At 36.3% G+C, this 25,452-nt stretch overlaps 1 protein-coding gene across 7 annotated transcripts in view; it reads left to right on the top strand.

Moving 5' to 3' along the window:
* Positions 1-25,452, top strand: part of BCAS3 (BCAS3 microtubule associated cell migration factor) — a 611,032-nt gene that overhangs the window by 227,269 nt on the left and 358,311 nt on the right. The gene's annotated exons all lie outside the window — the stretch shown is intronic.

Raw genomic sequence — 25,452 nt, forward strand, 5'->3', positions numbered from 1 at the left:
GGATAATATTCGTTGGTATAGTGAGAATGAGTTGTGCACATTTGTTCCCAGCTCTGGCTGGAGTGACGTTACATCTGTGTTAGGAGTGTTTAATGGAAATTGACAAACACTGCATGTCAGAACTACTTTTTTTCTTATAGAGCCAGTTTTTAACATTTAGCAGCACGTCACTGTGCATGCATGTATGGGCATGCATGTATACACATATCCCCACAACATCCACACACACATCCACACCCACACCCACAGATATAACTTACTATTTGTATTAGGTACCATGCTAAGTGCTTTTACATGTACTCTTAATGTCACTTGGTAGATACTGAGATACTTAATAGGCTAAAATTCCAGCTGCTCATTCTTTGGTTTCCCAGAGCTTGTGGTTATGCATTTACCGTGTGCCACTGTATGTTCTTTATCCTAAGAGCTCACTGACCCATCACCACGTATTAGCTAGTCTGTCCTTTCCCAGGAGTCGAAAATACTGTTTATCATAAGTTTCCATTAAAATTTTCTATCATAGAATGAAACATCTTAAATATATAGAAATCTATGAGTTTGTAATGATACTTAAAAAGGAAGTATTGGACATAAGTGTAGGTTACTTGTTTACTAACTTATTATTTTGAAAATTGATAACTAAAGCATGTACCTTGTCTTCCTTATTTCAATTTAATAAGATAACTGAATAGTTGGTGAGGGAAAGTTTTTCTTTATGGAAGAATTCCCGTATTAAAAATGTTAGAATTTAGATTTAGTGTGGTGATCATTTCGTAATATATACACATATTGAATCATTATGTTTTACACCTGAAACTAACAGAATGTTGTATGTCAGTTATACCTCAATTAAAAAAAAGTCAGAATTTTAAGAATCACCATTGTTGCTACCCGTAATGAAACAATGGATTTAGGCAGTTATTATCTGTATTTAGTTTTAGCTGATGAGTCTTAAATTACCAAAATGGAACAGTCAGATATCATGTACTTCCTGATTTGATGTAATAGGGTGTATACAATATTATCTATGAACTATTTCTGCCCAGTCTTCTAAATTAAACCTGAATTCAATTCAGCCCCTAGATGTAATTAGTACTTTACATAAAAGACAGAGATAGATAAGTTAAACAATACCATGAGAATACAGCCAGCCAGATCTAAAATGTGGGAAGTTCTTTATTCAAAATGTGACCGATTTTTAAAAAGTTTTTTTTTAATTGCAGTTAATTAGCATACAGTGTAATATTAATTTCAGGTGTAGAATTCAGTGATTCAGCACTTACATATAACACCTGGTGCTCATCACAATGCCCTTCTTAATCCCCATCATCCATTTAACCCATCCCCCCACCTGTCCTCTGATAACCATCAGTTTATTCTCTATAGTTAAGAGTCTGTTTCTTGGTTTGCCTTTCTTTTCTTCCCCACTGTGTTCATTTGTTTTGTTTCTTAAATTTCATATATGAGTGAAATCATATGGTATTTGTCTTTCTCTGACCGACTTATTTTGCTCAGCATTATACTCTCTAGCTCCATCCACGTCATTGCAAATTGCAAGAGTTCATTCCTTTTTTATGGCTGAGTAGTATTCCATTGTGTATATATACTATATCTTCTTTGTCCGTTCATCAGCTGATGGACATTGGGCTCTTTCCACAATTTAACCATTGTTGATAATGCTGCTGTAAACATTTGGGTTCATGTGTCCCTTGGAATCAGTTTCCTTTGGGTAAATACCCAATAGTGTAATTGCTGGATTGTAGGGTAGTTCTATTTTTAACTTTTTGAGGAACCTCCATACTGTTTTCGAGAGTGGCTGCACCAGTTTGCATTCCCACCAACACCTGTTGTTTCCTGTGTTGTTAATTTTAGTCATTCTGACAGGTATGAGGTGGTATCTCATCGTAGTTTTGATTTGTGTTTCTCTAATGTTGAGTGATGTTGAGCATCTTTTCATGTGTGTGTCTTTTTTGGAAAAATGTCTGTTCATGCCTTCTGCCCATTTTTCACTGGATTATTTGTTTTTTGGGTGTTGAGTTTTATAAGTTCTTTATAGATTTTGGATACTAATCCTTTATCAGATATGTCATTTGCAAATATCTTCTCCCCTTCCAAAGGTTGCCTTTTAGTTTTGTTGATTGTTTCCTTTATTGTGCAGAAGGTTTTATCTTTTTTTTAACTTTACCAAATTACTATTTTTTTTCAAATTTTTGTTTAAATTCTAGTTAGTTGACATATAGGGTAATACTGATTTCAGGAGTAGAATTTAGTGATTCATCACTTATATGTCACACCCAGTACTCAACACAAACTCCTCCCTTAATACCCATTACCCAAAAGCTTTTTATCTTATTTTGATGATAAGATGAAATACCAATAGTTTATATTTGTTTTTGTTTCTCTTGCCTGAGGAGATACATCTAGTAAGATATGTCTTACTTAGTAAGACATAGTAAGAAGTTACTATGTAGCAACATCCAACTATATGGTTGTTATGTAGAAGTTACTATATAACAACTTAGTAAGAAGTTGCCATAGTGGATGTCAGAGTGGTTACTGCCTGTGTTCTTCTCTAGAATTTTGATGGTTTCTTGTCTCACATTTAGGTCTTTCATCTATTTTGAATTTATTTTTGTGTTTGGTGTAAGAAAGTGTTCCAATTTCATTCTTTTGCATGTTGCTGTCCAGTTTTCCCAACACCATTTGTTGAAGTGACTGTCTTTTTTTCCACTGAATATTTTTTCCTGCTTTGTTGAAGATTAATTGACCATATAGTTGTGGGTTCATTTCTGGGTTTCTAGTGACCTGAATCTTACAACAAATATAGCTAATGCTTGAACCGCATGGGTTTGAACTTCATGGGTCCACTCATATGGGGATTTATTTTGGTAAGTACTGTAAATGTAGTTTCTCTTTCTTATGATTTTTCTCTTTTAATTATTTTAAGTTTTTATTTTAATAATCCAGTGCTTATCATGACAAGTACACTTCTTAATCCTCATCAGCTGTTTGACCCATTCTGCCACCGCCCCCTCTGGTAACCATCAATTTGTTCTCTGTAGTTAAGAGTCTATTTCTTGGTTTGCCTCTCTCTATTTTTTCCCCTATGATCATTTGCTTTTTTTCTTAAATTCCACAGATGAGTGAAATCATATGGTATTTATCTTTCTTAGACTGACTTATTTCACTTAGCATTATATTCTCTAGGTTCATCCACGGCATTGCAAATGACACGATTTCATTCTTTATTATGACTGAATAATATTCCACTGTGTGTGTGTGTGTGTGTGTGTGTGTGTGTGTGTGTGTGTGTGTGTGGTGTGTTTGTGAGAGAGAGAGAGAGAGAAAGAGAGAGACATCTTCTTTATCTAATCATCAAATTAATGGACATTTGGGCTGCTTCCGTAGTTTGGCTGTTATAAATAATGCTGCAATAAACATAAGGGTGCATGTAGCCCTTTGAATTAGTATTTTTGTATTCTTTGGGTAAACACCCACTAGTGCAATTGTCAGATTGTAGGGCAATTCTGTTTTTAAATTTCTGAGAAACCTCCATATCATTTTCCAGAGTTGCTGCACCAGCTTGCTTTCCTACCAACAGTGTAAAAGGTTCCTTTTTCTCTACATCCTTGCCAATACCTATTGTTTCTTGCATTTTTGATTTTAGCCATTCTGACAGATGGGAGGTGATAGTGCATTGTAGTTTTGATTTGTGTCTACCTGATTCTGAGTGATGTTGAGCATCTTTTCATGTGTCTGTTGGCCATCGGTCTGTCTTCTTTGGAGATAGGTCTTTCATGTCTTCTGCCCTGTTTTTAATTGCATTATTTGTGGTTTTTTTTTTTTTTTTGGATGTTGAGTTGTATAAATTCTTTATATAATCTGAATACTAACCTTTTATTGGATATGTCATTTGCAGATATTTTCTCCTGTGCATTAGGCTGCCTTTTAGTTTTGCTGATTATTTCCTTTGCTGTGCAGAAGCTTTTTACTTTTATATAGTTCTAGTAGTTTATTTTTCGTATTATTCCCCTGCCTCAGGAGACATATCTAGAAAAATATTGCTACAGCTGATGTCAGAGAAATTACTGCTTATGCTGTCTTTTAGGATTTTTATGGTTTCAGGCTTCACATTTAGGTCTTTTTTTTTTTTTTAAGATTTTATTTATTTATTTGACAGAGAGAGATCACAAGTAGGCAGAGAGGCAGGCAGAGAGAGAGAGAGGAGGAAGCAGGCTCCCAGCTGAGCAGAGAGCCTGATGTGGGACTCGATCCCAGGACCCTGGGATCATGACCTGAGCCAAAGGCAGCGGCTTAAACCACTGAGCCACCCAGGCGCCCCACATTTAGGTCTTTAATCCACTTTGAGTTTTATATATATATTTTATATATATATTTTATATATACATTTATATATATATAATATATATTTATATATATATTTATATATATTATATATATATATTATATATATATTATATATATATATTATATATATATATTATATATATAAAATGGTAAAAGAAAGTGGTCCAGTTTCATTCTTTTGCATGTTGCTATCTAGTTTTCTCAGTACCACTTGTTGAAGAAACTGTCTTTTTCCCACTGGGTTCTTTCCTGCTTTGTCAAATATTAGTTGTGGGTTCATATCTGGGTTTTCTATTCTGTTTCTTCGACCTATGTGTCTGTTTATGTGCCAGTATCATACTGTTTTGATTACTGTAGCTTTGTAGTATAACTTAAAATCTGGAATTGTGATACCATCAGCTTTGTTTTTCTTTAAGATTATTTTAGCTATTTGGGATCTTTTGTAGCTCCATACAAATTTGGGGATTATTTGTTCTAATTCTGTGAAAAATCCTGTTGGTATTTTGATAGGGATTGCATTAAATGTGTAGATTGCTTTGGCTAGTATGGACGTTTTAACGATATTTGTTCTTCCACTCCATTAGCATAGAATGTCTTTGCAGTCTTTGCATCATGTTCAGTTTCTTTAATCAGTATTTTATAGTTTTTGGAGTACTGTTCTTTCACTTCCTTGGTTAAGTCTATTCCTAGGTATCTTATTTTTGGTGCATTTGTAAATGGGATTGCTTTATTCATTTCTGTTTCTCTTGCTTCGTTATTAGTATATAGAAATGCAGTGGATTTCTGTACATTGATTTTTGTATCCTGAGACCTTGGTAAATTTATTTATCAATTCTGGTAGGTTTTTTTGGTGGTGTCTTTCAGGTTTTCTGTATACAGTATCATGTCATTTTCAAATTTTGAAAGTTTTATTTTTTTTCCTTACCCATATAGATGCCTTTTGTTCCTTTTTGTTGTCTGATTGCTATGGCTAGGACTTCCAGTAAAAGTGGAGAATGGACTTGGTGATCTTGTTCCTGATTTTAGGGAGAAAGCTCTCAGTTTTTCCCCATTTGGTATGATGTTGCTGTGGGGTTTCTCATGTATGGCCTTTATTATATTGAGGTATGTTCTCTCTAAACCCATTTTGCAACTGGTTTTTATTATGAATGGATATTTTACTTTGTCAGATGCTTTTTCTGTGTCTATTGAAATGATTATATGGTTTTTATACTTTCTTTTGTTGAAGTGTTTGTTATATCACATTGACTGATTTCTTTCTTTCTTTTTCTTGCCTAATATCTCTGACTTGGACTTCCAGTAGCATGTTGAAAAAAGTGGTGAGAATGTGCATCCTTGTTTTGTTCTTGATCTTAGAGGAAAAGCTTTCAGTTGGTCACTGTTGAGTGTGATGTTAGATGTGGGCTTCTCATAGATGGCCTTTATTATGTTGAGGTACATTTCCTTTATATTCATTTTATTGAGAGTTTTTATCATGAAGGGATGTTTTTATTATGAACTGAATATTTTAAAATGCTCTTTCCATATCTTTTGAGATGGTCATTGGCTTTTTATCCTTCATTTTGTTAATGTGTGGATCTCAGTCAGCATCTAGGTAGTGGCTAATTGAAGCTGGACTCTGAGGCAGCAGCTTTTAAATTATGAAAATATCTCTCTTTTAAGGGTAGTTTAGGAGTGGGACATTTTTCTCTACTGCTTCTGTTCTGTGCCTGGTAGAAGTCATTTTAAATTTTAAATTATGTAAATATCCCTTCCCCTCCCCAAATTTGTAACACTTCTTTTATTTATATATATCATTTGGTTAATAGATTCCTATTTTATTTCAGTGGCTTATATTCATCCAGTGACTATTTATTTTAATGCTCAGGATAATGATAGTGCCATAGATAGTGGCATCTATCAACTTGACATGTGTGTCTTTTGACATATCTCCATTTTTCTCTTACAATGTCCTTACCTTCTGGCACATCTAAACTTGCTTGTTCTTATTTTAGTTACTGTTCATCTTTGTTTCTTTTGTATGGAAGTTTCTAAGTAGATGACCATTTTAGGTGAAGATTCAATATTTAACTATGCTGCTGGCACATTTTATTTTATTTTTTAAAGATTTGTTTATTTATTTGAGAGATGGGAAGGGTTGGGTTGGAACAGAGGGAGGTAGAGGGGGAAACTCATGCAGACTCCATGCTGAGTGCAGAGCCTGACACGGGTCTGGATCTCATGACCTTTAGGTCATGACTTGAGCCAAAACCAAGAGTTGGATGTTTAACCGACTGCCATTCTGGTGCCCACACATTTGATTTCTTAACTCTGTTTTTGTAATACCTGTTCTGTTCTCACCAGTAATTGGTATGCCCTGCTTCAGCTATAACCTAGAATTTTACTATTTTAAATATTTATACTTTTTTTTTTTGCTTACACCTTTTTTTTTTTGTAAATCATTTGCATTAGCATTATTTATCATTTAATTACTGATACATCCAACCTGGAAATAGAGATGTCACACTCTGTAATTTAGAAGATTGGGAATTTCTAAACAGGAAGTATTAAGATCTAAGGAAACTCAAGTAATGACTATAAAATTAATTTCCGTAAGCTTCTACTGAAAATTACTTTGAAATAATATATAAAATTTAGCACTGATTATGAAATCTATATGGCATATGATCTAGTTAACTGTCTTTGAGTACTTCAAAATCATGTCATTCTAGATTCTTCCAAAAACTCTGAGGGTACTTTAATCAGGCAAGGAAAAAACTCAAGTATGTGGATCTAATTATGTTGAATTAAGTTGTTTTGTGATCTATGACTTGGGATATCCTCTGCATCTGACAGTAATTTTCCTCATAAGGCACATATGCAGTTAGAAAAATACTTCTTTTTCAGCAGGAATATATGGTGAAACCTTTACAATATTTGTTAATATACTTCCATAATGTCTTACTCAAGCAGGTACAAGTCTTTTTAGTACTTAACATGCAAATTTTAGTAAATGGTCAACTTGCTTTGGAAACATTTGCACATCAGGTAAGTGTTACTTTTATCAGTATAGTCCTATAAAATGGTAAGCTTATAGGTTTAATTCTTAATGGCAAAAGAATCTAGCTATTTAATATTCTTAATTGATAGTATTTAATGGTCAGTTCAAATAAAAATAGGTAATTTTAGTATGAGTATGTCCAAATATTGCCTACTTAGATTTATATTGAAATTCAAATTTTACTGGACTCTCTGTATTTCTATTTGCTAAACCTCACGGTCCTATGTATAACCCTATGCTCTTGATTTTTATCAGTTCTTTTCCCTCAAAATGTTAGCTTTATCGAGATATAATTCATAGAATATAAAATACATTTTTAAAAAATGTGCATTTCAGTGGTTTATTGTTTTTGTTTTTGTTTTTTAGTATCTTCACAGAGCTACGCAACCATCACCAGGATCTACTTTTAGAACATTTTTATAACAATTTTTTTGCTGATTAGCAGTCACTCCCAATTTCCTATCCCCAACTTCCATATATACTTGGGTGCTGCTTAGTAATTCTATTACCAAAGACAAATTTTCTACTTTCCTTAAGTTTCCATTTACTCATCTGTAAAATGGGACCAAAGACTGTTTCATAGCATTTATTTCAGGAAGTGTCAGAAATAATAGATATAAAATGTGTGTTACTGTACTTGTAAAAACCTGGCACAGTAAATGACAAAGAGTTAATATGAAGACCTTCACTTTGGGTCACTGTAGGCTAAGAGAGAGAGGTTGGTGGGAAGAGGGTGGAGTGGGAGGATCCTAAGCTCTTCTTGTCTTAGGGATACAACTAGCTAACACCCAAATCAGCATAAAGTACCTGGAGTAAGAGAAACGGGATTTACCTTCCTACCTGAAACAATGAAAGAACAAACAGTGTTTTCCTAGACATAGGACATAAGGCCATGAAGGAGGTGATCCTTGAGAGATGGGAAGCAAATGAGAAAAAGCTTATGATTGCCCCAGCTTACTGCCTTGACAAATTTTCCAGCCCATGGTGCAGGAAGGGGGAGTCCAAGTGGAGCTGGATAGACTCCCTCCATTGATGAGTTATTGCTAAGAATACTGAGAGGTGAAGATCATAGAATTCTTAGGACAGAGTGCTGGAGAGATAAAAGCTGCAAAGACAAATCCTCCTGAGATCTACAAAGGAAATCTGAGACCACAGAAAGAACCGTCATCATATCAGAAAGGAAGAAAGTAAAACTATATTTATTTAAAGATGACATGGTTGTGTAGAAAATCTTTTGGATTCTATAAAAATAGTTAGAATAAGTGATTTTAATTAGGTTTCAGGGTATTAGATCAATATGGAAGTCAGTTGTACCTCTATATATTAGGAACAAACAATAGGTAATTGATAATTTTTTTAAAAAGTTAAAGGTAGAAAATAGTGTGTAATGGTAATATGTAAGACATATACCCTTAAAACTATAAAACATTGCTCAGAGTAACGATGTAAATAAGTGGAGAGTTAAACCATGTTTTGGAGTTAGAATGCTTAATATTGTTGATTGTATTTGTTGATTTGATAGATCTGTATATTCAGTGCAATCCCCATCAAAAACCCAGCAGGATAAAAAACAAACAGAGCCACAGAATTTGGGTGGGGGGGTAGAAATTGACAAGCTACTTCTAAAATTCATATGTAAATACATAGAGCTTATAATGGCAAAATGACACTGAAAGAGAAAAACAAATTTGAAGGGATATTATTACCTGCTATCAAGATTTACTAAAGCTACCGTGATCAGTAGGGAACCCAGGAACATTCCTGTACATATGGACAATTGATTCTTGGCAGAGGTGCAAAATGAGAAAGGCTAGTCTTTTAAAAAATGGTGATGGACCACTTGGGTACTTACATGCAAAAAAAAAAAAAAAAAATGAGCACCAATCCATATGTCATTCCATATACAAAAATGAACTGAAATTGGATCATAGATTTAAATGTGAAGCCCACTAATATAAAGCTTTTAGAAGAAAATGTAGGAGAAAACTTTTGTGACTTGGGTTAGACACAGATTTCTCATAGATGACTTGAATAGCAAAATCCATGTAAGTAAAGCTGACAAATTACAGTTCATTAAAACAAAACGTATCTGCTCTTTGAAAGACACTGGTAATAGAATGAAAAGGCACAAACTGTCTTGTATCTACCACACCTTTTAAGGAACTCTCAGAAGTCAGTGAGTTGGAGGAGCTGGATTTCTCATACGTTGCTGTTGGGAATGTGAAATGGTATAGCCACTCCAGAAAATAGTTTAGAAGTTTCTTGAAATCTTAACGTACACTTACCATACCACCCAGCAACCTCAGTCCTGGGCAGTCCACAACATAGAATTCACATTGTTCTGGATATCCGTATTTATTATATTTCTTTCCTATGGTTGTCATAACAAATTACCATGAAACTGGGTGGGGGGCGGTTAAAATAACAGAAATTTATTCTCCCACAATTCTGGAGGCCACAAATCCAAAATCAAAGTGTTGGCAAGGCCACACTCCCTCTAGACCTCTAAGCAGAATCCGTTCTTTTCCTTTTCCAGCTTCCAGTGACTGTCAGCATTCCTTGCCTTGCAGCCTTCTATATCACTCCAACCTTTGCCTCTGTGATCCCATTTCCTCCTTTCGTCTCTATGTCTTCTCCTCTTCTGTGTATCTTATAGGATATATGTGAATACTTTTAGTACCTGTACCTATAATCCAAGATAAACTCTCAACATCTATACATCAATCACATTTTGGTGTATAAAGTTATGGTCACTCTTTGGGTCTATAATGTACTATATGCAGGTTCCAGGGGTTAGGATTGGAATATGCCTTTTTTTTTTTTTTTTTTTTTTTTGAGCCACTGTTTACCTCGCTACTGTCTGCCTTCTGATCCCTCAAATTCAGGATCACTCCATGTGCAAAATACTTTTACTGCATACCAACATCCCTGAAAGTCTCAGTGCCTGGCAGCATGTACTCAGTCTAAAATCTCTTGGTAATATCATTAGCCCAAAAGCTCCAGTGTCGTCATCTAAATTATCCAAGTCAGGTGTGATTGAGACTCTATATATGATCCATCCTATGACAAAATTCACCTTCATCTGGAAAGGGAGGATATAAAGAAAATGAGGCGGAAAAAAATATAGAAAGAAGTAAAGATGGAAAGCCCCCCAAATCTGTTGAGAGATGCAGTTTAAATCTTCAGAAAGACTAGGAAACACCAAATAGGATTGATTATGACAAAATCCCAGCTTAAGAACATCATAGGGGCCCCTGGGTGGCTCAGTGGGTTGGACCTCTGCCTTCGGCTTGGGTTGTGGTCTCGGGGTCCTGGGATTGAGCCCTGCGTCTGGCTCTCTGCTCGGCAGGGAACCTGCCTCACCCCCTCTCTCTGCCCGCCTCTCTTGAGTACTTGTGATCTCTCTCTCCCTGTCAAATAAATAAATAAAATCTTTAAAAAAAACCCAAAACAACACATTGTAGTCAACTTTCTGAAAACCAAAGTAAAGAACAAATCTTGAACATAGCCAGAGGAAAATAGCACATTGTATACAGGGAGATAACATCAACAAATTAGTGACTTCTCATCAGAAACCATGGAAGTCCAAAGGCAGTGGAATATAATGATTATAGGACTGAAAGGAAAAAAATACAAGCGATCAAAAATTCTCCATCCAGCAATAGTATCATTCAAGAATGAAGCAGTGAGAAATAAGGCCAGTGCATTCACAATAAAAATTATGGTAAAGGGAAATGATAGCAGAGCAAGCTTGGATCTTGTAGAAGTAATGAAATATCTGAGAAATGGTCAGTTTCTAATGGGAAAGGATGATATTTCCCATTTAAAATTTTCTTCTTTTTTAAAATTTAAATTTAATTAGCCAACACCCAGTACATCATTAGTTTCAGATGTAGAGTTCAGTAATTCATCAGTTGCATATAACACCCAGTGCTCATCACATCACATGCCCTCCTTAATGCCCATCACCCAGTTGCCCCTGCATTTTAATTTATTTAAAAATATATAGGAATGTTAAAATGATAGTATTTATGTATATGAAATTTTTATGTCATTTTCTGGGGTTTATATCATGTGTTCACATAATACATACGATAAATAAAGCATGATGGACCTATAGTGCTGACGTGGAAGCAGATATATGGAACTATATTGTTTCAGGGTTCAACGTGCTATACCTAAAAGACAATAATTCAGTTAACATGGATTTCAGTTAATTCAAAGGTAGGCAGACAAGGAGGAACAGAGGCACAAGAAACTCGATAAACAAAAACCAGATATTAAATGGTACATCAAAATTCAACCATACTATAATATATTAAATATTAATGTATTTAATGTAAAGGAATTGTCTATTAGAGATTCACTTTTCATATTGAGACATTAATATAATGATAGTACAAGCACGTTAAAAGATATGTCATGCGGGGCACCTGGGTGGCTCAGTGGGTTAAAGCCTCTGCCTTCGGCTCAGGTCATGATCCCAGGGTCCTGGGATCGAGCCCTGCATTAAGGCTCTCTGCTCAGTGGGGAGCCTGCTTCCTTTCCTCTCTCTCTGCCTGCCTTTCTGCCTACTTGTGATCTCTGTCTTTCAAATGAATAAACAAAATCTTTAAAAGAAAAAGATATGTCATGCAAATGATAAATACAATAATGTCAAAAACTTGGCCATATTAATATCAATTAAAATAGGTTAAGAGAGAGCCTATCTCTAGAGATCTTTCATTATGTTCAAGAGTCAAATTATCAGGAAGATTTAAATATGTACTACATAAACCTAAGTTTAACAGTTCTTTCTCAATATTTGATAGAAAAAATAGGGTGAAAAGGGTCAAATATCTGAGAACCGTATCAGCCATATTAATAGGTAAGCAACTAATCTACAGTATATTTATGTATATGCTGTATACTATATATGTTATATATAATAGCATATTACATATAGTATATAATTTACTATATTATAACACACCTTCAGTTTATTTGTTTGTTTTAACTATGACATCACATATTCTTTGAATGATTATAAAACAGTGGATAATAGAAGGGATGTAAACCCCAAACATTTATTATTGATGGATTTAGTTGGGAATCACTGTGCAGAGCAGGGCAGTACAGGCTTGATGAGCAGCTTGATTCTAGTCCTTCCCATCAGCGGATGGAATCTTACCTTGGGTGGGAGTGAACCAGATTGTTCAGTTACGAGTCGTGATTTGTTTGTGCAGCTCTTAGTCCTAAAATAAGGGATATCTACAATCTGCCAGTATGTGGTCTTCCTCACGGCAAACCACACGAGGTTTGGCCAGGACACTGGCAGTCGCCAAAGTGTTAGCAGTATTGTTTAAAGCAGGCTCAGTAAGTTGGGGTAAATTGGAGGGGGAGACAAAGCATGAGAGACTATGCACTTTTAGAGACAAACTGAGGGTTTTGGAGGGGAGGGGGGTGGGGAGATGGTGAGCCTGGTGGTGGGTATTAAGGAGGGCACGTATTACGTGGAGCATTGGGTGTGGTGCATAAACAATCTTGGAACACTGAAAAAAAATAATTAAAGCAGGTTCAGCAAACTTTTCTGTGAAGGGCCAGTAGTAAATATTTAAACTCTGCATTGTATATATTCTCTGTACTTACCTTTGCCATCATAGTACAAAAACATCATAGAGAATACATCAACAGGTAGATATGATGGGCCCAGAGCTATAGTGACCCGTCAACTAAAACAGAAGTGACAGCTTTCCATTATCCTACTGTGCTGATCGGGCTTCGCTTCATTGGTCCCGGCAGAGTTTTTGCTGGGATTGTGCACCTGCCACAGGCTAGTGGACACCGTTAGCCTTCATCTTAGGCAAGCCATCAGGGAATCAGGCACAGGCATTTAGAGGAAGTTGTGTCTATTGAACCAGTGTCGTTGCTTAAGGCAGGTGGAGAAGCTGATAAAGTAGCTGTGAAAACAAGATGATGCTTCTAGGGCCAGGCTGGAACATACCATTTCCATTTGACTAGCAAGCTGTTGGGGCTTCACCACCATGTTCATCTTCACATTTGAGTTGACCCAACCCAGTGTTGGTCTTGAAAATTACAAGGCCTCATGGGTCAGTTGTTCATTTTCAAGAACTGAATAGCAGGTTGGTAGCCACCATCTGAAAAAGGCAATGTATTTGGTTGCTGGATCAGGCAGGTGGCGATGTTGTACTGGGATAATATCTGAGTATTTCACCAGCCATTAAGTCACTACCTAACTTTTCCTACTGGGATTCTGTTGTTTCTATTGTATAACATGGAAGGAACTGAAAGCCCAGTAGGTGGTCTGTTGTGTGCTTTCCCCATTACTATTTCATTCTTCACGGCAGAGGATATACCCTCTGACACTTACAAGCATGTAAGTTAAGCCATTAATACCAGTTACACGTTCGTCAACAGCATAGCAGTAGTCCTACCAGGTCGCTTTAGCTTCTCTTCCCTACTGCAGCATTTGTTTACATTTCCTTACAGATAATTCTCTGGGGGCACCTTCCCCCCACCTCCCCAACAAGGACAAGGACTACTTTTCCCTATAGGAGAACACAGACTAATGTATTCAATGTGCACATGTCCATTGTTCCAGTGACAGTTGCCAGGCGGTCACATTATCCTCCATCTTGTTGGCAGGGGAGGCAGATACTCTGGGGGCAGCCAGGAGTGTTGGCCTTCCTCTCACTTAACCAAATGACTGTTCCCCAGTGTGGGTGCCACTTATTTCCCCATGGGCATTAGTGCTACTTCTCAGCGTCCTGCGAGTGTGCCCACACTCTCAACACTGCCAAGTTTCACCCCTGCAGCCTCTGGCATCTTGGATACCCCTCATCCTTGTTACCCCTCAAGTTCAGGTTGCAGCAGGAGCCAGGCCGTGGTAGCACTGCTGGCTCTGTGGTGTGTGTGAGGCATTGTATTAACTTTTTTTAGTTCAGATTTTTATAGAAATAATTGTAGATTCATATAGAGTGGTAAGAAATACTAAGAGATCTCGTTACGCTTGACGCAGTTTATCTCAATGGGTAGCATTTTGCAAAACTAGAGTATATCACAACCAGGATATTGACACAGGTACAATCTGTGATCTTTTTCAGGTTTCACTGGGTTTGCTTATACTTGTTTGTACATTTGTGTGTTTGTGTGGAAATGAGTGTGTATGTATATGTTTAGTTCTGTACAATTTAATCACCTGTATAGGTTTGTGTGTCCATGAGGATACTCAACCATTCCCTCACATTGCCTTTTTATGAGTAGACCTAACTCACACAGGTTCATACATTCACCTGGACAGTTTTTAGTTTGGGGCTATTATGGATATATTACATGAACATAATTTTTATTTCTCTGGCATAGGTGCCCAAGAGTGTAGTTGCTGGTTCAGATGATAATTGCCTACTGCTTATTAGCATTACCTCATTTTTCAGTTTTTGGCACTTAGAAGAGTGTAAAACATCTGAAAAACTTTCCATAAATATTTACTGACTAAATGAATGATTATGAAGAATTCACAGGGGGAGCAAGGGGGCAGATAGGCTAGAAGGTATGTGTGGATTATCCATCTTTAACACATTTCCTTTCTAAGCCACTTATTCCCAAGCAAACTTTTATTGCCATTAACTTTGTCATGATAGTCAGAATTATAACATTTTAATGAAAGTGTCTATATCAATTTTGAGGATAAAATTATTGAAATGATGTAGTGTTGGGAATATCTCTAGAACTTGTATATTAATTCTTTTTTTTTATTTTTTTTATTTTTTTATTTTTTTTTTAAAGATTTTATTTATTCATTTGACAAAGAGAGAGATCACAAGTAGGCAGAGAGGGAGGCAGAGAGAGAGGAGGAAGCAGGCTCCCTGCGGAGCAGAGAGCCCGATGCGGGGCTCGATCCCAGGACCCTGAGATCATGACCTGAGCCGAAGGCAGCGGCTTTAATCCACTGAGCCACCCAGGCGCCCCTTGTATATTAATTCTTAAGCAAATAACTTCTTTTATGTATTTTCATGTAAGTTTTCATTAAATATAACATCATCTGAGGGCTTGGACCTTGACCAGTTAATTTTTGATATATGGGACTTGTCTTTATAGCTTTGGTTGCCATTCTTATGGGCTTCTGAAACTATAATACTCTTGGATTACAGACTTTCTATCCAAGTACTGTCTGCTTTTGGAATTTCTTTCCTTTTTTTTTTTTTTAAAGAGAATTGGAAAGCAAATTGGTATTTGAATCATAGGTGTATGTTTGGCTACAGAAAGAAAATCACATTTAATGATGGTTTTTTAAAAAATCAGGGTTAAAAAAAAATCAGGGTTTATTTTTGTCATGTTATAAGAATGCTGTTGCTGGTTTGGTACAGTTGTTTGACAACGTCTTGTGACTTTTTTGTTCTTTCCCTTGTGATGGCTTTATGTAATTGCCAGTCTTGTGGGCATTGTTTCTAAATTCAAGGCACTAAGATGGGGAGTATGGGCAGCCTCAATGATGTTAATTTCTTAAATCAGGAAGCAAATACTTTCCCAGAATCCTGCAAAATAGCATCCTGCTTCTGTCCGACTGATCAGAGCTGTGTCAACACTTCCTGTTGGAGAGGCTGGGCTAGCACACATGAAGCACCTGGTGTCAGGTGAGGGAGGGAGGATTGGAGATGGGTGTTCGATTTGCCGTATGCTAGTCACATTCATATAACCATCACTACAGTCAAGCTACACAACATTTTCATCATTCCAGAAAACATCCTACAACTTTTTTCAATCTTCTGCCTCACTCTTGTCCTAGGCAAACATTGCTATTACTTTATTTAAAAAAAAAAAACAAAAACAAACCAAAACCTCTTTTTATGCTTTCTAACATTTGGTACAGAATTAGGGGGACTGCCATTTTTGGTCACTTTATTCTATGGCTCTGTATTACAGACCTTAGGTCAGTAGCAGAGTCATTATCTGAATGTTCGAAACTGCGGATTTCTTGGTCATGTCTCTCACCTCCCAAACCTATAGAATCACAATCCTGAGGGTAGGACCAACTTATTTGCACTTCTTACAAGTAACTTAGGTGCTTCTTTTCACACTAAAGTTTGAGGAACTTTGTTTTAGATTTTAGGATGTTAAAATAATCCTAGACTTTGGAGCGCCGGGGTGGCTCAGTTGGGTAAGTGTCTGACTCTTTATTTCGGCTCAGGTCATGATCTCGGGGTTGTAAGATCGAGCCCTGCATTGGGCTCTGTGCTGGGCATGGAGCCTGCTTGGGGTTCTCCCTCTTCCTCTCCCTCTGCCCCACCTTCCCTCACAAAAGAAAAAAAATAATAACCCTATATTTTTATTTCCATTTGTAGTTAATTGGGTTTTGGTGATGAATTTGTGGCATAAATTGAAGCCCTGTAAAATGCTGAATTCTATATCTTAGATACGTAAATGAGGTACCACTTAATTCTAGTGCTCAAATAATCTTGTATCATATGTAATTTGAATTCAACCTGTTTTGTGAATTAAATATATACTTGGAGTGGGTTTTTTTTTTTTTTTTTTAGGTTTTGATAAAATGGGCATAATTGTTCTGTGTGAGTATATGTGTGCTATATTAGATTTGGTTGCTCCAAATATTGTTGTTTTAGATTATTAAATCAACAAAATACTTAAAAAAGGATAATCCAGTTTGCCAAAAAATATTTATATAAATTAGAATTATATATAGATACATTATATTTTAAGGAACAAATATATTTGCTTTCTAGAGGCCTAATGGTTTCTGATAGCTAAATTTTACATCATTACAATAAAAAACAAGTGTGAGATGTTATCAATATGCCAAATAACACAGGAACCATTTAATGAACAATAAATTATATAACCTAATATAAATTTGCAAAACATTTAATTAAGCAGTCTGTATTTTAAAAATTCATATCCCATTAGTTAAGAATCCTAACACTTGTATACTTAAAAGCTCTAAATTGATTATAGTGAGTGTCTAATGAGTAGTCCCATACTACTTTAGGTACTCTGCTTGATTTTTTCCTTATCATTTTATGCCACACTTCTTTGCTGAATGGAGGGAAACTTAATAATAAGAACATCTGGTTATAGTGTTTCCCCATATTATACTGTATTCACTCATTTACCCCAGCCTCAGATGTGAAGTGAGCCGAGATGGGCATGATAAAATGCTAGCTTAGGGTTCTTAGCAGTTGCTTATCTTCTTTTGAGCCTAGAATAATAGCGATATCTCAAAGAACCAAAGGACAGGTAAATGAAACCACAAACTATAAAAAGAGGCTATAGAACTTAACTTCCAGAGAACTAACTAGTTTTTTCATTTTCTTAAACAACAGCTTTATTGAGACATACTTCACATACATAAAGTTTTGTTTTGCGGGTTTTGGTAGACAGACTTGTATATCAATCACTATTTTATTTTATTCCAGAACATTTTCATCACCCCAAAAAGAAACCTGGTACCCATGAGTGGCTAATCCCCGTTCCCTTCTCCCTGGCCCTTTGCAATTGTTAACCTATTTTCTGTCTCTATGGATCTGCTTATTTTGTCCATTTCATATAAATGGAATCAGATAACAGGTAGCCTTTTCTGTCTTCTTTCATTTTACATAGTGTTTTCAAAGTTCATGTTGTAGCATGTATCAGAACTTGATTACTTTTTGTAGCTGAACAATATTCCCTTGTATGTATAGAGCACATTTATTTATTAGTTGAGAGACATTTGGGTCGTTTCCACTTCTGAATTCTAAGGAATACTTCTATGAACATTAGTGTGTATGTTTCTGTTTGAACATGTTTTCATTTCTTTTGGGTATCTAAGGATGAAAGTCTATGTTTAGGTTTTAGAGGAATTCAGGTGGCTGCACCATTTGCTTTTTTCCCAGCAATGTATGAGGGTTCATGTTTCTTTCTCCACATCCTCATCAACACTTTTTTTTTTTTAAATAACCACTCTTTTTAGTATGAAATGGTATCTCATTATGTTTTTTATATACATTTCCTTAATGACTAAAGATGTTGAGCATCTTTTCATGTGCTTTTGGCCATTTCTATATCTTCTTTGGAAAAAAGACTTTTTTTTGCTTATTTTTAATTGAATTATGTGTCTTTATGTTGTCGAGTTGAAAGACATTTAAGTATTTTACATGCTGGACCCTTATCAGACATATTATTTAGAAATATTTTCTTATATTCTATGGTTTTTTTCTTTTTTTAAAGATTTTTAAAATTTATTTATTTAACAGAGAGAAAGAGAGAGAGCGAGAAGTCATAAGTAGGCAGAGATAGAGGGAGAGAGAGAGAGGGATGCAGGCTTCCTGCTGAGCATTGAGCCTGATGCAGGGCTTGATCCCAGGACCCTGAGATCATGACCTGAGCTGAAGGCAGAGGTTTAACCCACTGAGACACCCAAGTGCCCCTATGGTTGTCTTTTTATTTTTTTGTAGTATTCTTTGAGGCAGGAAAGTTTTGAATTTTGAATAAGTACAGCATATCTACTTTGTCTTTTTTTTTTATATTTGATTTTTTTATATTTGAAAATATAAAATATTTATATATTCAATATTCAATTCAATTCAATATAATTCAATATTCAATATATATATTGAAAAATATTGAATTTTTAAATTATTTTTTATAAACATATAACATATGCTTATATATAAACATATATATAAACATATAATGTATTTTTATCCCCAGGGGTACAGCTCTGTGAATCGCCAGGTTTACACACTTCACAGCACTCACCATAGCACATACCCTCCCCAATGTCCATAACCCCCCTCCCCCTCTCCCAGCCCCACCTCCCCCCAGCAACCCCCAGTTTGTTTTGTGAGATTAAGAGTCACTTATAGTTTGTCTCCCTCCCAATCCCATCTTGTTTCATTTATTCTTCTCCTATCCCCCTAACCCCCCATGTTGCATCTCCATATCCTCATATCAGGGAGATCATATGATAGTTGTCTTTCTCTGATTGACTTATTTCACTAAGCATGATACCCTCTAGTTCCATCCACGTTGTCGCAAATGGCAAGATTTCATTTCTTTTGATGGCTGCATAGTATTCCATTGTGTATATATACCACATCTTCTGTATCCATTCATCTGTTGATGGACATCTAGGTTCTTTCCATAGTTTGGCTATTGTAGACATTGCTGCTATAAACATTCGGGTACACGTGCCCCTTTGGATCACTACGTGTTTATCTTTAGGGTAAATACCCAGTAGTGCAATTGCTGGGTCGTAGGGTAGTTCTATTTTCAACATTTTGAGGAACCTCCATGCTGTTTTCCAGAGTGGTTGCACCAGCTTGCATTCCCACCAACAGTGTAGGAGGGTTCCCCTTTCTCCGCATCCTCGCCAGCATCTCTCATTTCCTGATTTGTTAATTTTAGCCATTCTGACTGGTGTGAGGTGATATCTCATTGTGGTTTTGATTTGTATTTCCCTGATGCCGAGTGATGTGGAGCACTTTTTCATGTGTCGGCCATCTGGATGTCTTCTTTGCAGAAATGTCTGTTCATATCCTCTGCCCATTTCTTGATTGGGTTGTTTGCTCTTTGGGTGTTGAGTTTACTAAGTTCCTTATAGATTTTGGATACTAGCCCTTTATCTGTTATGTCGTTTGCAAATATCTTCTCCCATTCTGTCAGTTGTCTTTTGGTTTTGTTAACTCTTTCCTTTGCTGTGCAAAAGCTTTTGATCTTGATGAAATCCCAATAGTTCATTTTTGCCCTTGCTTCCAAGCTCTATTACAAAGCTGTCATCATCAAGACAGCATGGTACTGGCACAAAAACAGACACATAGATCAATGGAACAGAATAGAGAGCCCAGAAATAGACCCTCAACTCTATGGTCAACTAATCTTCGACAAAGCAGGAAAGAATGTCCAATGGAAAAAAGACAGCCTCTTCAATAAATGGTGCTGGGAAAATTGGACAGCCACATGCAGAAAAATGAAATTGGGCCACTTCCTTACACCACACACGAAAATAGACTCCAAATGGATGAAGGACCTCAATGTGAGAAAGGAATCCATCAAAATCCTTGAGGAGAACACAGGCAGCAACCTCTTCGACCTCAGCCGCAGCAACATCTTCCTAGGAACATCGGCAAAAGCAAGGGAAGCAAGAGCAAAAATGATCTACTTTGTCTTTTGTTGCTTGTACATGGTCCTAGATAAGAGCCTAGTTTGGAGTGTAATGTAGTAACCTGTTGGAGTGATGATAGTGGTTAAGTGTATGTTGATAGTAGTAAAAATGGAGATGTTTGAACAGAGTAGGGATGTATTTTTATGGTAATTATGATAATTACAGTAAATATCTTTGTGCTTAGTGAGTGATAGGCAGTGTTCTAAGTGCTTTACATGTTAATTCATTAAATCTAAAACCCCAGGAGACTTGCATTATTGTTCCCATTTTGCAAATGAAAAACCGTAAGGCAGAGAGTTGTTTACTAAGTTTTCCATGGTTGTGTAGCAAGTAACTGACATATTTGCCATTACATGCTACCTGTAGGGAAAGCCTGTAATCACATGTAAGTGCTTTATACTTATAGTGCTTCTTCCATGTCTTTTCACTATCTTATATAATATTGAAGTATTATTTTATATTTCAAATTGGTTACTCTTATCCAGTGAAAAATTATATGTGTATGTGCATACATATGTCTTTATGTATCTATATTTGTGTTTCTGTGATACACACACACACATAAATATACACATAAATATCTATACATACCTGTCTGTGCATTGAGATGTCCAGGATAATTTGAAATAGTTATCTCCAGGTTGTAGGGCTTATGTGTGTATGTGTGATTTTTTTTCTTCCAACTCAGATGACTTACTCCAATAGTTATGTATTAATGTTGAATTGAATACTGCTATATTCATCTTGAAGACAATACAGAATGTCTGCTTGCTGTTGGATTTAGAAAAGAACTATAATCTCATTGGTTTCATGTTCCTTGCATGGATTCTTCTTATGGGGAAGGCTTTCTTTGTAGTTTTCCCTCTCTTTACTGTGGAGTATCTTGCAAACCATAAGAATAATATTGACCTGAGGGTCTTACTGTGTTTTTGACTTTGACTTTAGATTTCCGAGGTCCTTTCTGCTTTGAAGTTTATGATGATTTGACAAATTTACATTTACTACTGTGGTGGTGGTATAAAATGGGTCAGCAAACTGTGGTCCATTGGCCATATGTGGCCCTCCGTCTGTTTTTGTACATCTCATGAGCCAAGAATGGTTTTTATAAACATATAAAGCCTTGGGATCTATTTGATGATAGTAATACTAGCTTTGAATCCCGAATAAACAAACTGTTATCTCCTATAAAAAATAAATTCCATTCTTCTTATTAGTAGAGTTATATTACAAAAAAATTCTATTCAGTGAAAATTTTGTCGAAATGTGTTTTCTTTCTTGTTATTCTAAGTACCTACATAGTATCCTCAGTTTTGCTTTCTTGCCTGCAAAGCCTAAAATTTTACTTTTTGGCCTCTTATTGAAAAAGTTGGCTGACCCATTTTCTGGAAGAAACCTGTGCTTGTCCCATGTTCACATTCATTCTCTGCTCCAGCTTCATACCAGTGTGAAATGCTAAATTGGAGCCATACTATCTGTCTTTTGCTGTCCACATCCGCTTGATTGAGTCAATTCCTGAGTTTCAGAATAGTAAATAGTTCTTAAAAATCACAATTATCTAAATATGCTTGCTTCCTAAATTTGAGGGTAGGTATTTGGATAGTACGTTTTGGAACCAGTACAGGTACTAAAACGTACCTGTTTAGTTTAAACTTCTAAGAATTGCCTGATCTGTACTTGGTAAATGTTATTTGCCATGATATATGGTACTGTATCACTAAATCAGAGATACACCTCCCATGTAGCTTCCCTGCTTTGTGATAAGAAAAATCTTTACTAGAAGTATCATTCCAAAACTGAGGTCCAAAGATCATGCAGATGATGTCATCATTTTATTAGTAGTTTGCCATTATATATAGTCTTTCCTGTCTGTTATTTATTTATTTATTTATTTATTTATAGCCTTTCTTGTCTTTAGTAGTGTAGTGAAAAACCCCCCAACTTGTTTGATAACACCAACAGTTAAATCATTTCACATTTTGTGAGTAGGCGACTTGTTATCCTCTGTGTTATTTAAAGGATTAAACTCTCTCTGTCTCTTGACAGCTAATATCTTCTCTGTTCGTTTAGGTATCCTGATGTGTCCTCAAGGTCATAGAGCAGAATCAGTTCTCTAAGAGCAGTTTTCTAAATAAGCACTGAGGTGGAATTCTGTCTTCCTGCCTTGATACGGATTGTTAGCGCCACTTCGTATCACAAGTATTTTTAAAGTGAAAGAAGGAAACTTCTTTTCACTGACAGACCAGGAAGCAGTCTTGATTATAAGTGTTTTGGACAAGGTTTTAGATAACGTGATTTAGTTGCACTGTGGATGGGACATAAATTACTCGATAAGTCTACAGGTGTTTTTTTTTTTTCTTTATATATTTGATTCTGGCTCATGTTAATGCATTTGATAGTATGATATTAAACTTGTATGGAACTGTTTTTCTTTTCTTTTGCTTCTGCTATTTATACTTTTTTTTGATCTGCTCCTTACACTTTCTCTTGCTTTTTCATAAGACAGTTTAGCTGGAAGTTATTGTAGGCAAATTACAGAGGTAAACCACTTGTGAACTGGCTTTTTATTCATAATTCTAGAATCCCTGGGAGTTAAATTTGTCAGGTTTCAGTAGATTCTTTAATTATAACCTTAATGTGTCATTAGGGCATATATCACAGTGATTGAAATGGGCAGGCATATGGTTGAATTTTGGGTTTGTCCATGAAGTGATAGTTTTTGTCTAGCAATAGTCTAGCAATGAAATATCTTATCTTTATAAGACTACGATTTCTTTTTTATTTCAAAGGTTCTGGGCTCTTTTAGAGACTTGTACTTTGATGTGTACTTATAGCTTTTGTTGGTGGACTGTTTCTGGAGTAGCAGTCAGGATTTTCATCTGAATCTAGGCTTATTTGAAGATCTAATATATTGGAAAGTATGGGCTTCTCTGACTTCCAGAGGAGTTTTACTTAGCTCATATTTTAAGGATAGCTAATATGCCACATATTAATATGTATGTGTATATACTTATATACATTTTCTTTTTTAAAAAGCATTTATTGATGAGAGAGAGAGAGCACGCACGCATGTGCATAGGAGGGTGGGGAGGGAGGGGCAGTGAAAATCCCAAGCCAGCATGGAGCCCCACGTGGGGCTTGATCCCAAGACCCCATAACCCCAAGAGAGGGACGCTCAACTGACTGCCCCACCCAGCTGCCCGCCCTACTTGACTTTTTTTTTTTTTTTAAGATTTTATTTATTTATTTGACAGAGATCACAAGTAGGCAGAGAGGCAGGCAGAGAGAGAGAGAGAGAGAGGAGGAAGCAGGCTCCCTGCTGAGCAGAGAGCCTGATGCAGGGCTCCATCCCAGGACCCTGAGATCATGACCCGAGCCGAAGGCAGAGGCTTTAACCCACTGAGCCACTCAGGTGCCCCTTGACTTTCTTTTTTAAGGATAAAAGTAAATGGGCACATTTTTGTTCAACTTGTCATCATTAGAGTGATACTAAGATGAAAGTAGTACATTGAGTTTGCTAATCTGAAAGTAATGAACTTCTATATTCAGCGCCTGATAAGTGTCATACAAATTAGTAACTAACTTTCCCTAAACACGTCTGTGTCCAGCCACTCGTAAATAAAGCTTTCTTTGAACATAGTTGATTCATTCATTTACATATTTTCTGTGGCTACTTCCACACTAGGAGGACAGAGTTGAGTAGTTATAGCAGAAAATAGAGAGGATGGTCTGCCAAAGTTTGTCAACCACTAGAGATATATGAGCAGTGTGTGTATGTGTGTATGTGAGATGAGGGTGTTTGATACATTTTCTCTTCTGCATTCCACTTTTTGTAAGAGTCCTGTATCCTTGACTGTTGAAGGAACTTCTACAAAATTTTCCTTCAGTTTACCCTTATCCCTACTGCAAATCTACTCTCCTACATTTCTCTCTAAGAATCATCCTTCCAAATTTGAAATCTTGACTTCTCTCTTTCTTTCTTTCTTTCTTTCTTTCTTTCTTTCTTTCTTTCTTTCTTTCTTTTAAGAGATCGTGTTTATTTATTTGACAAACAGAGATCACAAGTAGGCAGAGATGCAGGTAGGGGGTGGTAGGGGAAGCATGTTCCCTGCTAAGCCGAGAGCCTGATGCGGGGGCCCCCTGAGCCACCCAGGCGCACCCCCCCCTTTTTTTAAAAGATTTTATTTATTTTACAGAGAGACAGCGAGAGGGAACACAAGCACAGGGAGTGGGAGAGGGAGAAAGCAGGCTTCCTGCCAAGTAGGGAGCCTGATATGGGGCTGGATACCAGGGCCCTGGGATCATGACCTGAGTTGAAGGCAGATGCTTAACAAGTGAGACACCCAGGTGTCCCTTGACTCCACTATTTCCTAAATAAAATGGAAATACCTCTTGCTCTGGCTTTTGCCAAGTCTGATTTTTAAATTTTTTTTGGGGGGGGGGGATATGCTGAACTACTTGCTCATCATTTCCATCTTCTATCTATGCATTTGTATCTAATGTAGAATGTCTGACTATATCTAAACTGGACTGCCTTCTCTCCTTCTCTGTATTTCTTATGTCAAAACTTATTTCCAGAATCCAAGCCCTTCCTATACCTCCACCTTCACCATCTCCTTTTTACCTTTCACGGAAACTTCATATATTTCTTCCTTTTTCTTACCACTGTGCCTGGTACATAAGACAGACACTTCACTTTGTTTATATTACATTCTCACAAATTTCTTACTTGTCTTTTTCTCCTGTTAGGCTGTGAGCCCAAAGATTCATTCATTCTTTCTTTCTTCTTCTTCGTCTTTTTTTTTTTTTTAAAATAAAAATCTTATGCACAGAAAAGAACAAGCAGATGTGTGCAGAGTTGTTCCTTCAGATCATGAGACTATGTCTGGCT

The sequence above is a fragment of the Meles meles genome, chromosome 18, assembly GCF_922984935.1.
Source record: "Meles meles chromosome 18, mMelMel3.1 paternal haplotype, whole genome shotgun sequence".
Taxonomy (NCBI): domain Eukaryota; kingdom Metazoa; phylum Chordata; class Mammalia; order Carnivora; family Mustelidae; genus Meles; species Meles meles.